A 14,906-nucleotide genomic window follows, 5' to 3' on the forward strand; every position below is an offset into this window, starting at 1 on the left:
CAAAGGTAAGCAAAGACTGGGGCCAATCCACCTAATGTATTTGACCTGCACTCAGCCTTAATTTATAACCTTGCCCCAGGATCGCACGACCAGATACCAATGGTTGGCGCTTAGATACTTTAGGTGCTACTTTTCACTAAAAAATTAAAAAATTCATGACTCTGATTCTACTGATTGGATTTAATATGTTTTGGTGTCATATTGTTTATTAAAATCTATTCTGTTTTTCTAAATTGATTTGGGATTTTTCTTTTGTTGTGTGTTCACCTAAATACTGTTTGTGTGTACTTTAGGCGTGTCTCTAAAATAACCTGGACTGCTGGACAGCTTGTGTGCCAACCTACCAGAGGGTTAAGCGCAGGTTAATTTAGTGCTTTTTGTGGTTCACCCTGACTGTGGTTGTTGTCTGAGTGGGACTTCCACCCCCACAGAAAATAACCCAATTTCTCACAGGTACCAACTTCTTAGGTCTGTTTTGCCTTAGGAATCTTCCTTTGAATCTCCAAATGCCATTATTGACTGTTTGACCTCCTCAGGCACCCTAAACATTGTTTCTGACCTATGAAAATTACCCAAAATCTTAGTTGTGAATGGGCAATCCCGACAACCGAGGTACATTTTCGACACTTTCATGCACACTTCTACCTTGGTTGCTCAAAAAAACATAGAAGGTCTCTGTTTTCTTCAAACTACCATTGGCTCAGCTGAAGGAAGGTTTTCTTGTCAGAGTAGAAGCTCCTCTCAGAAAGCAAGACTGGAAGCTTTCCTCACACACCGGCCAACCAATCCTGAAAAATAAAGCAGAGTCAGAGGTGGGTCTTGGTTCGATCCACCTATTCTATCCACGGAACAGATCCACGGGCAGGACAAATGGTATCCTTGAGGGTTCAGAGGGGAAAAAGGCAGACTGTCATTGGGATGTGACAATTATGAAATGACCTCCACTGATGCCTACTTCTCTAACATCAGTAACCCCTTTTTTACTAGTAGGATTATTTAGAGCTCTAAGACATCTTACAGAAACCACTGAAACTCAGTTTATTTCTGATTGATAGAAAAGACTATATTGGGAATGTACATTTACCTAGAAACTGTAGTTGAAACATATCACATTGCAGTTTTTACCTCTATGTCTGATACAAAGTAATATTCGGTGTCACTTAAGGAATAAAGTATCAGTATATGCTATCTACCTGGCTCCTCTACATTTGTACAAGGATTTAAAATAAAGCTATCTTTATCCATCTCCTCTGGATCACTGGTACCTGCTCCCCTCACCCTGCTACAATCTTCTTTCTTGTCTCTGGGTTGTAACAATTGAGAACGTGACAGGGAAGCAGTTGGCACCCAATATTGGATGAATGATAAAGTGACCCATGACTTGTACACAGGAAAGTTCTTCCTTTCTCCCCATTCCTGTCCCACGGTGGTCCTGGATGCCCATATGGATGATCCAATGTTGTCTTGTCTACCTTATCGAAATATCAGTCACTTTCCATGTCCACTCCTGTTTGACCCTGTAAGCAGAACACAAGGACTAAAAATACCTCTCCTTCTAAACTAGCTCATCTCTGCCTGGCCCTGTAGGCAGAAAAGAAAAAACTGTGGGCCGTATTTATAGACGCATCCTTGCATTTCTAAAGTGATGCAGCGCGGCGCTGCCTATTTTGACGCAGTGCAGCGCCGCGCTATGCCACTTTTCTTTAAATCTGGTCCCAAATACCTCTTCACCTACCCTACCTTAGCCATAGAAGCTGCTTCTGCAGTTAACTTCTAGCAGGCAAAGACCCCACTCATTTAAAGCAGATTTTAACTGATCAAAACTGAAAGATATGGTGTCTGGAATTTATGGGAAATAATGGTATACCCAACCAAGTATTCTGATTTAAATGTACAGGAATTTATGCTTAATTCTAATAGTTATAATCTACTTGATTACATATTCAGATCCTCTCAGAACCATGAGATAACGGAGATAATACCGCTGTCTAGCCACTTGATAAGGTTGCTTCTCATCAAACCTCAGTCCTCCTATTAGTCCAAATATTCAGATCTCAGTTGAGTCTTGTCATGCATGTTCATGCATAATGCAGGTCTCTGTCCTGCAAGCTTTTACACCTCCTACATTTTTTGGATGTTCCCATACCATGGATCTCTCAGATCACCTGCAACATTCTATACCCTCACTCCCACTCAAAAATGCCTCAAAAATTGCAGCATGAGATTCTCGAAGAACTTCCTGAAATAATTTTTGTAATCACATCTGTAAGATGCACTGTTTTATTAATTCTGTCCACTAAAGGCTGCCTTAGGGTGGCCTTCCCACAACCATTTTGTCTTCCTCCTCTATTTCTTCTGATCTTGCTTTACCCCGCCTTGGGATTCTGCATGCCTTACCACTACTAATCAGTGCTAAAGTGCATGTATTCACCCCTTGAAACATGGTAATATTGTCTTATCCTCAATTACCATATTTAGTGTATGCCCTAGCCCTGTAAATTAAATGCTACCAGTGGCCCTGCAGCATTGATTGTGTCTCTCACTTAAGTAGTCCTTCGAAGATGTCTCAGACTAGCAATTGCAGCCTATGTATGCAATTAAACTGCAACGTAGACCTGACAAAATAAACCTTTTGACAGGCCTAAACCTTCCTTTTTAATATATGTAAGACACCCTATGCTAGGCCCTCAACAACCCAAAGGGTAGGGTGCACTGTATTCAAAAAGTGGGACAAGTACTATTAAGTTTTACATGCCCTGATAATGAAAATCCCTTAAATTTGTTTTTCAGTACTGCAAGACCTACCTCTCCCATAGAATAACATTGGAGTTACTTTATTACATTTTATAAGTGTAATTTCCAAATTGGAACAGGTGACCAGTTCGTATTTGGTGTCACATGAATTGGAATTTAAAAACCTAACATATGGTGGAGTTGGATTTAAATTACAATTTTGAGCATGCCACTTTTAAAAAGTTGGAATTTACCTAGTTTAGCCATTTAGGGTGTGTAGCCTGTCTTTGGTCACGCAACTGGGTGTAGATTACAGTTGAGCTTTGTATATTCCTCCCAGACAGCCACACACAATAGGGAGCTTAGGTGTGCCTGGATGGGTCATCACTGGAAGGATGGGTGGAAGGAGATGGGAACAGCCCCACTTACACTTTAATATGATGTGTCCTACCTCTACACAAAGGGCTGCATACCCCCTGTAGTTAGCCTGATGATAGAGCAGGAAAGGCTGGATGTCTGGGGACTTCAAAGGGACACCTCTAAAAGCTCCTCCCCAAATTCAGAGGCACAGCTTGGTATAAATGTTTGACCTTAGACACCAACACTTGAGTACACTTCTGGACCTATGGATGCTCTGCCCGGAAGGACTGCCACTATACTGGACTGCTGCTCTATGGGACTACTATCCTGCTGTGTTGGCCTGCTGCTTGCTGCCCTCTTGCCTGGGAAGCAGAGCTGGACCTGCAACTTCATCTTGAAAGTAGGATCCCAGAGTGACTCCAAAGGTTAGTCTGTTGGCCTCCTGATCTGAGCCTCAGAGACATAAAAGACTCCCCAACATCCTGCACCAGCCCCTGGACCTAGCAGCAGAGAGTTCCTGACCCCCAAAGGTGCATCTCAGGTCCTGGGCCCTTGGTATGACTCACTGGCAATGAATTCAAGCTTTTAGGCTTCTGGCGACAAGCCCATTCACACCAAGACCTCAATGCTCTCACTGCAAATCAGAGTAAACCTCCATCAAAACTGACTCTTCGTACTGCAGCACTGACCACTCGAAGGGACCACCACCATTAAGAACCAGCAACACCCGCTCACAAAACCATGCGGCTACACGCTCCCACAACACTCTCCTTGCTCCTCACAGCCCTCTGCAATGCAAACAGGACACTTGCCTCAAATTTGAGAAGGTAAAACTTCAGCAGGACTAACTTGGGACTGTATCCGACTTGGGCTCCGTTCCGGTAGATAAAACTTTTGACTTTGGCCCAGATAGTCCAAGTTGGCACCTTGTGCTTTTTGGTTTTATTTTTTATAACATTGCGTTGGATCTCTTTGTGTGGTGTTTTCACTGTTTTACTGTTTGAAGTGTTGCACAAATACATTACACATTGACTCGAAATTAAGCCTGATTGCTCAGTGCAAATCTACCAGGGGATTTGAGCACAGGTTAGTTTGGGGTTTGCTCGTGAATTACCCTGACAAAGATTGTGGTTGCTGCTTCACCATGGCTCACACCCCTGTCAATCAAAGACCCAACTTCTTACAATTACTAGGTATTCAAATGATTAACGCTTATCAAATGGATCTAATTAGTTTTAATTGAAAGTCCTCATTACTCAGTTGAACAAGGGCATTCTATTTATGTTCAAGAGAGACCAATCAATAACGGATTTTCAAGATAGCTGCAGATTAGTTCGATTTATATCCATCCACAATAAGAGCAATTGAAATCAAAAGAGGTAAGAAAAGCATCAGACATAAATTTGTTCACATTACAATATGTTATTTTAACATAGCTGTGGGCAAAAATCAAGACGATTCTCAAGAGAAAAACTAGGTTTGCAGCACTTTGCACACGAAGCTGAACAATGCGTCATGCTACAAAAATATAGGCCAAATTTACAAATCTAAATGTCGAGCTTTATGCAACGCAAAATGCACCTTCCAGGATTGACAGAGGTGTGGGGATTTTCATCTGACTTGATGCGTTGGTCAGGTGAGCGCAGGTGGTCCCTAATGTTCGTGCAGGAGCAGCAAACATGTTTAACTGTTGCATAATCTATGACTCCCTCATCCTATTCGTATTTGAATAGAGAATTGGGGATGTCTGCAGACCTCCATCTGTGCCAACAGGACGCAAAAACCTCGAGAAACCACTCGGATTTAGCCACATGAAGTTTTACTAATGTCGAATTCCTTGAAAAGATCGAAATTAAACTTTGTGGCGCATCACTTCCCCACTATGTTAGGGTTGCCTCGATATGCAGGCGCTTGCTGCTCACTGGTCAGGCCCATCTCCTGTCAACCCTGTTAGCCTTTCAGTTACCTAGTGGTAAAGCAGCTCAATAGAGCAGGTAGTAGCAGTGCATCAACACGTGAGCTAACGTGCTTCACCCCTGAGGAAAGACGCCCTCAACACTACAAGCCTATTCACTGCATGCACAAGTGTACCTTTATGTGCTCCTAGTGGTGTCTTTTTTCGGAGACTCATCCACCTGTGCCTATTGGGACTACTACGCCTTCTCATTTTTCAACTGTTTACAACGCGATTTTGTCTTAATTGGATTTGCGCTATTACAAACTGGAATGTATTAAAAAAAACTGGGCTTGGAGTCTTTGTGAGCTGATTCCAGCCTAAAGCAACACTGACCTGTGGAGTGGAGAAAGGCAAGGCAGGGCATTGAATCAGGCCTGGCCAAAAAAACAAAAAAAAAAACATTATCAGCGTGTTGCTCTTTGTATTAACTTAATGCCCCACCACTAATATCACCTTTTCTACATGAGCTACCTCCTTTCACCCAGAAAACAGATTCGTTTTTATGGCACAACTTCGACAGCGGGTGGTGAAGCATGCCTTCGCAGCACTTTGCAGAATTAATTTATAAATTTGGCCTCATGAGCACCTCAGATCTCAAAATAGCACAGCACTCCAAGGAATAGCATTCGACTTTACACATAATTTTTTTTGTCCTGCGGGGTTTCTGCGGTGCGGCCAATCCATATGGCAACTAAGACCTCACTAGGACAAGACTAAGTAATTAGGATGTAACACTATGAGAGCAAAGGGCACTGTGAGCCCAGAGAGCCAAACACCGCATTCTTAGCGAGGGTCTGGGTTACAAGAACAGAAGAGGAGTCTTAGATATGTTCTTAAATATAGCAGCGATGACATTAGACCATTAATAATTAATGATGAGTGATATATGTATTTAGCAATTCGTACATATGCTGCAGCTAAGGAGGGAATTAAGAAGAATTTCTTTCCAGACTTCACAGCTCGTGAAATGCCAAAGTTACTAGTTCTGTGTCTTCTGCGTATCCACTTATTATAAATTCGAAACACAATCTGTTACTGCAAATGACCCTCTGTTGTTTCTGCGTTTCCCATTCAATTCTACATGTTTAAATAATTTAAACCAGCATGGTGTATAGAATCCCGCAGTGGCTTTAAAGATGTTTTCTGAAAACATCCTTATCCCTAAAACAGGTGTGTATGGTTTGCGCATGAATATGCTACTATATGTGTATGTTTGTCTAAAAGTAATTCAGCTCTGACAAAGAAAACATTACCTCAAGGCCAAGAGACACTACATAAGACATTATGCAACCCACCAAGAGATAATGGTGTTTGTCATTTCCACACTGTAGTTGGTAGTTGATAGAATGGGAAACCAGAGCAGTCCCAGTCCCTCGTTGACATCTTTACTCATCTTCATTTCTTTATTTGAAGGACACAACTCTCAGAACGAGCATCATGTTCATGATTCACAAGTCCAAGGACAACCCAACAATTGATACTGAAAGCAAGTCAAAGAACAAGGGGCCCTATGTACAATGGCCTAATGGCGAGTTTTGCTGTTTGCGACTGCAAAATTGACTTGTACGATGAACCATCCCTATTTTGCAAGTTGGTCGCAATTACCGACTCACAAAATAAGTATTTGCGATTCGCAATTAGTAAGGGGCATCCTGAGGGTGTCCTGAGGGCGTCCCTTCCTAATAGCGAGTTGGAGGGGGTGTACGATTGTTTTGTGGCCGCAATTGCAGTCGCAAAACAACCACAGTTACCACCAGTTTCAAATTGGTGGTAACCCATTCGCAAACAGGAACATGATAACATCTATTGAGGTATCTATGCACACAAACCAACATAAACATACAGTACTGTGCAGTATGATACATGGGTACTGTGCATCTCAGAGAATATTATTATGTGTAGCAGAGGGCACAAGGAAGTATGTATTAGGCAGGCACAGAGTGAAGTACATCACTAGAGCAACTGAGGGTGATGTGCGCCATGACAGCATTCGGGATGCACTTTAGTGAAACATTTGGTGTCCCGAGTCACTGGAGTAGTCGTCATTGTTCCCCGGGAAGTCTAGGATGATTTGTCTCACTAGAGCACCTGTGAGAGTGTCTCAGGGAAGCGAAGAGAGATGTGCCTCAGTGGAACTCTCTTTGTTAGGCTGGAGGAGATCACTGGGATTTGTGCATCAGGAAAGCTCTAGTTTATGGATAGTTGATTGGTGCAGGGCAGTGTGAATTATGTGTTGAAGGAGATGCGCAAAGGTGGCACATATTCTCCCCATTAGGGGACACACATATGATGCAGGTGGGCATAGACTGGGGACGTAGTGAGGAAAGAGATGTTTCAAGTAGTCGCATGCGAGGTGTGAGCAGTTCATCGGGTCAGGTTTGTTTTGTTTTCATACTGTAATTGTAATTTTCCATAATATAGACAAGAATACAAGTACGAAAAGTTCAAGTAAAACATCTGGTCTTCATGAGATATTGATTCCGAAGATGGACGTTTCCAACATGTCTTTCTAATGTATTTGAGTGGTGGGTTTAGACACAAACAGCTATTTGTGCATAGTGATAGTATCATATTTAAAATATCTTGTTTTGTACAGGCACCCATGTGCACAAATAAAACATGGCACAGTAACAGACAGCTACACGTGTAGAGCTCAGGAAGCCCTATGTCATGTATGACACCTTCAGCCGTTCCAGCATTTCTGACCAACAAATGGCATGTTTGGATTGTTAAACCTACTTTTATAATTTCAAACACTCCCAGAATGCAACAGTTTGTGGCTAAAATGTCCGAACTGACTGCAGGCGGCACCCCTGGCATGGAAGTCTGGCAGCTTTGCACGTGTTTGGATTTCGCCTTCGAAATTTTGAACGCTGTACTTGTTTTTTCTGCTCTAAAGTGACCTGTGTTTTTTTATGTAGATGTTCTGCAGAATTCAGACAAGCGGTAGGCCAGGCAATAAACCGTAATTCGATTTGAAAACGATCAGACACTTGTTGAAGCAGAAAATTACCTGACTTGACAGAGGAGTGTGAAAACCGGAATTGTTTTTAACTTTGCACCAATGTAAATATGGAATACCATCGAACTGATTTTGAGGAAAAGCTCAAATCAATTCCCGAAGAATTGTGCCAGTGAGTCTGTGTTTTCCTATCACATAAACTTTACTTCCATTAGGCTTTGACTTGTGTATGGCACAAGAGGCATCATAAAGCCAAATAAAAAAAAATGCTCTTGTAATTAAAAATGAATGTGCTCATAATGGTATATAAAAAGATAAAATATAATTTGGTTGCCAACATGTAAAAAGAAATGAATGTACTGGAACAAAGCAGTTGCGAATGGAGGCGAGATAGTGACATATCCCACACAATATACTGAAAGGAGAGCCTTATCGTGGTTAGTCTTGTTGCTGCAGGAAGTCATCACTCAGCCAAGCAATGTGCTCCCCATGCCCAACAGGAAGGAGAGCTGGAGGCTCACTTTCTTCTGCATCCCGCTGGGAGCCTTTCAATAAACCAGGGCATTGAGCACGGAAAGCAACACAGAGCAATTTGTCCGTCACAACCGGACCTTGTATTAACCCAGATTACATTTTTGAGCCCTGGACCTTTGTCGCGTTGATCCCTTGTCATCCACTTTATGCATTACATCTTTGCAAACTTCTCTTTGAAGTGGCTCAACAGCTTCAGTCTATCATCACTGACTGTTGTCACGTCAATACATACCAACGGCTTTTTTCCTATTGGTTGTTTCTGTATTTGCAGTGGATTATCACAATTATTCCACCAATTACAGAATATTAATTTTACCTATAGCCATTGATTACTGCTGGAGGATCGGGAGCCGTGCACTGTCAACTCACTCTCTGTTAACTTCCATTCTCAGTGAGTGAGGTCGGTGAGGTTTACGGGAAGTTGTGCACGAGCGCCTGACGTGACTCCTTTAGTCACCTATTTAATGGCGGCCGTTGTAAAGTGCGCAGCAGGTACCCAAAAGCAAGCCCGTTTGCACCTGTCGGTGTTCAGAGGCCGCCAGGCATGCTATCTCTCTTGCACCTAAGAGCCCCGCTGCTTTCCGAACCAGCCAAGGATTGAGCCCTCCGTTACCGCCCTTGTCCATGTTTGCACTATCATCTCCAAATGATAAATTATCGCAAATTAAGAACCACATCTTAAAATCATAAAACCTAGACCATAGTATCACTCTGTACAAAGCGTAATCTAATTGGCCTTTATTAAATAATCACAACATAAAAACTATGCCATGAAATGTGCATTCGGGTAACGCAATTCCATAAACTTTCAGAACTGCGTGAAATGCACAAAAACCTGTGCTGCTCGACCGGACGATAACTTTACGAGTCCGCCACCTCTTGTCTCGACCATCTTGTCAACCTAATTACATTCTAAGGCAAGATCGCTGCCATACAGCAGGTTGAGGAATAGCCATCATTTATAAAGACAACGTGGTGATTACGCCTCTACCGTTCAAAAAACTATTCAAAGTTGGACTCCCCACCTGTTAAAGTAAACTCTAGGCCTATTTGTTGTGTTTCCCTAGGCTACCTAAACGTGCACTGTGAATACGAGTGCGCGTGATGTTAACCATGTCTAACGGAAATATTCATTCTCGCGCTGACGTTACCATGCGGGTTCTTCAACCGCAACGGAACTCCAACATTAGTTTACGGTTACCCGTGTCTCTGTACTGTGAGACGAAACTGTATTTGGGTTCAAGCCATCACGTGCTATATCAATGCATCAGCACACACTCACGCCAAACGTTTCAAACATGGCATGGTGGGACGTTCAGTTTGGGAAGCTAAACGGGTGTTCTACTACATTTCATTTCACGCATAAGTGTAAGCTAATATTGGATATTCTACGGGGGTAGCGGTGCACAGAGAACCATCGCGGTAACTACAGCACGACGATGACTATTTCCGATTAGACATCTTTAACAAAACATAACTCGCACTCTATTCACAGAGCATGTTCAGTGTTCTAGCATTGTAATGATGTAGTGACCATACACGCAGTGCTATGTTCACTCGGTCGGTTTTATCTTTGGCTAGTGAGCGTATGCTATCGACAGAGTGCGTTCAAAGTTTTTGCCATTTAGCGATGTGCACACATACACACCTCGCGTTATGCTCACTCGGTTTTCACGGTGGCATGCAAGTGAACGACAGTTAGTATACGCGGTGTTAAGATATTACCGGTTGGATCCCCAGAGTTTATTTAATTAAAGTGTTTTTATAAAACGCAAACATGACCCACGAGTATCAGATCACTGTATACAAGATTGGAAACCGAAGCAAAGACCCGAAACACAAAAATACATCACATAAAACAGAGAATATAACATTTAAAACTTGAACTAGATAATATATGCTGCATCCGAACTACTATTAGACATCTCTAACTCAGTTATAAAGGACTGGGGCAATTCCCAAAAATGGTTTTCTAGGGGATTGATATGATTTGGTTCCAGGTATCTGGCTAAACAGTGTTTGTGTGTAGCTCCGCTGGCATGGATGTGCTTCTCCCCTATTGGTAGTAGTAGTAGGGTCGTCGAGGGGTCCTTAGAGACAGGCTAACCAAGACTTTGTGCGAGGAATCTGTACAGAAGGATCCTTTTCATATCTTTTATGGAATATGGGTCGATGTGTTTTTCTGAATCTCGGGTGGAGGAGATTACAAAATCCCAGAGCCGATCCTGAAAAGGAGCATGTGTAGGTTTGCTGTTTTTTAATCTTGGGGGTTCTAGTGTGAGAGGGTACACACTTCTGAAAGAGAGGCTGCCCCCTGAGATTCAAATCTTGTTTGCCAGGTACCTGGGTTCATCATAGTACAAGGCCCTGTGTGTGAGTCAAGCAATTGTCTGCAGAGTTGAGAGACTTGAGTAAGGGGGTAATGTGGTGAAAGAGTCTCGTGCATGTTACCAGTCTTGCTGCTATGTTGAGGGTCACTTTGAGTGGAGCAAGTCTCGACATGGCGAAATCTGTAAGTGTTGCCATATTTTAGTCTGGAGACCACGAGTGAGTGTACTGCTAGTCGTTTCGTTTCGTTACACTTTATTTCGGCAAATATTGCCATAAAAGTCAGGACAAGAGATAAATACAACATACATATATACATTTCACAATTAAATATAAGATACAATACATACAATTGGCAAGAAATATATGGGTGTCTCCATGATTAAGCAGTACCGCATATAAAAATATAAATAACAGTTTATAAATTAATTAAAAGCCAGAACTGAAAAATTTATTAACTTGGGTTGAAGAAACAGTTCATCATACGCCTTTACAAGGAAGGGAAAGAGCGGGCCACCTAACAAAATATTACAGCTTGTGATCAAGTCGTTTTCTGATAAGGTACACATTAAATAAAAATCTACTCGTGCCAAACACCACTAATTGTGAAGTATTAGACTGAAATATGCGCTCTGCTTCTTTGTAGGATCTAACCCCCACATATTTACAAACGGGTTTGATCCAACAATCCCTTGGTTTCTTGTATACTGGGCAAAAGAAGAGTAGATGAACAACATCTTCTTTAGCCCCTAAAGTACAGAGAGTGCACAATTCACAACCTTTTGCCCCTCCCCAATTGCATGTATAAGCATTAATCTGTAAGACCCCATACCTAAACTGTAGATATAGTGTTTTTGCCAGTGGGGGACCGATCTCATCCAAAAATTGTTCGAATTTAGGTGTATCTTTTATGTTCAAAAAATTCAAAGTCAGAATACCAATCGATGAACTATGCAATAGCTCTCCGTTGACATAAGACCAAAAGGTGTCCTTTACATATTTCCTGGTACGTGTTGTCATGTTCTGAGGAACTTCCCATAGGTGTGATAACCCTAATCTCTCATACCACTTAGATACATATTTTAACCAAGGGGTATTCATATGACCATCTATCTGAGTTAATTCAGTCAATCCACTCTTGTAATCACTCAACTCCGGGGTTACCCATAACCTGACCCAATACAGCAGTGGTCTTAATAATGCTTGATAGTCTGCTCTTTTAAGGTTAATATCAAGGAAAACAGGGACTAGAGGAGTTCTTGTCGGTATTTTAAGTAGCCTTCGTACAAAGTGGTTTTCAGTTTTTCCAAAATTATTGTTACAATAGTAGCCCCAGAGTTCAGCACCATAAAGGGCGGCCGATTGGGCCTTCGCTTTATATACTTCAAGTGCCGGTGAGATTGCTTTAGAATAACTAGCTCCGTGTACTTTTAAAATAGGCATTGAGTTTTGTTTAAGGGATAAGATGCTTTTATCCATCTGTCCTTTCCAGGACAGGTTACTATCCAGCATTAACCCCAAATAATTAAAACTCCCTACCTGTTCCAGTTTTTGATTCTCCAAGGACAGATTAATCCTGAGGGATTTCTTGGGGTTTATGGACATATACTTAGTTTTGGTAGGATTTATTTCTAGTCCCTTCCCCACACAATACTTCTGGAATGAATCCACCAAATTTTGCAGACCTCTCGGAGTTTGGGAAATAAGGATGGTATCATCGGCAAATAATAATGCCGTAACTGGCTCACCACCTAGCTTCGGGGAGTCATGTACAAAATTCCTTAAATAGCTCGGAATATCATTAACATATAATGAGAAGAGTGTAGGTGCTAACACGCAACCTTGGCGCACGCCACGGTCTACAGGTATGGCCCTTGAGGTTTCACCTTCTTTTCCCCATCTAATTTTTGCATAGTTCCCTGTGTGAAGCTTGATAAGTTCTTTAAGTAGTTCCCCAGGGACCGCCATGTTCCTTAATGTAATCCACAACAAATTGCGCGGAACAAGATCAAAGGCGGCCCTTAGATCCACAAATGCCACATAGAGACTACCCTTCCTTATGTTTATATACTTCCAACAGATGCACATAAACCTAAACACCTGGTCAACCGTACTGATTTTTATTCTAAAACCAGCCTGATATTTGGTTAATATTTTAGTCTCTTCAATCCAATCTAAAAGCCTATTTAAAATGTGTCTGGCATATATCTTTTGAAAAATGTCTATTAAACTTATTGGGCGGTAATTACTTGGATCATAGCGATCACCTTTTTAAAAAATTGTTATGATTTCTGCCCCTTTCCAAGAATCGGGGATCGGTGTGCCTGCCACAATAGAATTACTCAGGTAATTTATATAAGGCCCCCACACATCCACATCATATTTTAGTAGATCGCCGGGAATTTTATCAGGGCCTGGGGCTTTGCCCATTTTCACAGCTAATAAAGCCTTATTAGTTTCTTCTAAACTAAAAGTTAATGGAGCAATACTCATTTCTAAGTTTGTCTCGTAGTCCCCGAAGGGCAAACTCACCTTTTTGTTAGCATAGAGCTTAGTGAAGTGATCACACCAAGTTTTTTCATCTAGGAAAATATCCTTTGTTGATCTACCCTGCTTATTTCCCTTAGCAATTAAATTCCAGAACGTGCTCTGATCCCGTAACTTAGCTGCATTCAAGAGATCCTCCCAAAAACTTTCATCCCATGCTTTTTTAGCTTGGGCCATAGTGTTTTTGTAGGCTAGTCTGCCGCTTTTTATATCCAAACAGTTCCCGGATTTTACTGCCTGGATCAGTCTTGATTTTGCTGTTCGGCAATCTTTATTATACCACGGGTTCGCTGTCTCGAGATGGTTCCTTATCCTATTACCATCTTTTTTATAAATTTTACTCAATAGTGGAGTTAGTGCATCTACCAGCTTAAGATGTAAATCAAGAACACCTTGTGTTCCCACTAATGCTGACTGTAAGTCTCCTACCGTTTCAGTAAATACATTGTAAATATTTATCAGCGTCTTTTCTGTTCCCAAGATATATGGCCATCTTAGAGCACGCCTGTTATTGGTTACCTCTAACTCCGTGACCGTGGTATTTAATAGGGTCTCTTCTTCGGATCTAATAATAAATGATTGAGAGTCTAGCCATAGTTGGAGGGGGAAATGATCACTCTCCGTCCTATGGTCTATCTTGAAATCGGTTATTTGGTCCCATATATTCCGGGTAGCCATCACAAAATCTATATGTGACCTGGAATTTCCCTTAAAATAGGTTGGAGCTGCTGGTCTGTCTGACCGGACATTACAAGCCCTTAGATCATGTACCACAGTCAACTGTAAAATCTGTAAAGCGGCTTTTGTGCTTTTAACTGAACTTGCAGATTCTAAGGGCAAGATATCATTAGCAGCATCTTGTTCATCAAGTAATTTTTCCAACCCCAAGACAGGCTCATATTTACAGTTAAAATCCCCACCAACTAACACCTTTACATTATCTCCTAATGAATCTAGAAAGGAATCCAAGAGTTCTACCACCTCTGATTCCTTGTTAGATGGGGACGGTCTATTATATATATTTATTAAATGTATGGTTTCTTTCCCTCTTGTAACAATTTTAAGGCCTTGTAGGTCCGGAGAGTGGATGGATAACTGGGTGACATCTATTTCTAGAGTCACTTTAACCCAGATAACCAGCCCCCCTGAGGCTCTACCTCTAGTTGATGGAATAGCATAAGAATGTTTTATACCCCAACCTCTGAGGGGTTTCTACCATCCAAGTTTCCTGTAGGAATATGATATCGTAATTCTCAATATAGGAACACCATACCACATCCTCAAGGTTCCTGGCTAAGCCAGCTATATTCCAAGATATCAGTCTAATATTTGTTTTCCCTTTTACACAGGGTGAATCTAATACTATAGGTAAGTTGTCTTTTTCTGTAACATCCTCTAGTTCAACTAAAGGATTTAACTCTTTGTCTTGATTATAGTCTTTACTAACGTCATTAACCTCCATAGTCACTGTGAGGCATTTATCAG

The 14,906-nt window shown here is 41.6% G+C and overlaps 1 protein-coding gene across 2 annotated transcripts in view; it reads right to left on the minus strand.

Moving 5' to 3' along the window:
- The window catches only part of MARCHF1 (membrane associated ring-CH-type finger 1), a 1,558,735-nt gene that overhangs the window by 527,996 nt on the left and 1,015,833 nt on the right, over window positions 1-14,906 (minus strand). The gene's annotated exons all lie outside the window — the stretch shown is intronic.

This window comes from Pleurodeles waltl, chromosome 1_2, assembly GCF_031143425.1.
Source record: "Pleurodeles waltl isolate 20211129_DDA chromosome 1_2, aPleWal1.hap1.20221129, whole genome shotgun sequence".
NCBI lineage: Eukaryota > Metazoa > Chordata > Amphibia > Caudata > Salamandridae > Pleurodeles > Pleurodeles waltl.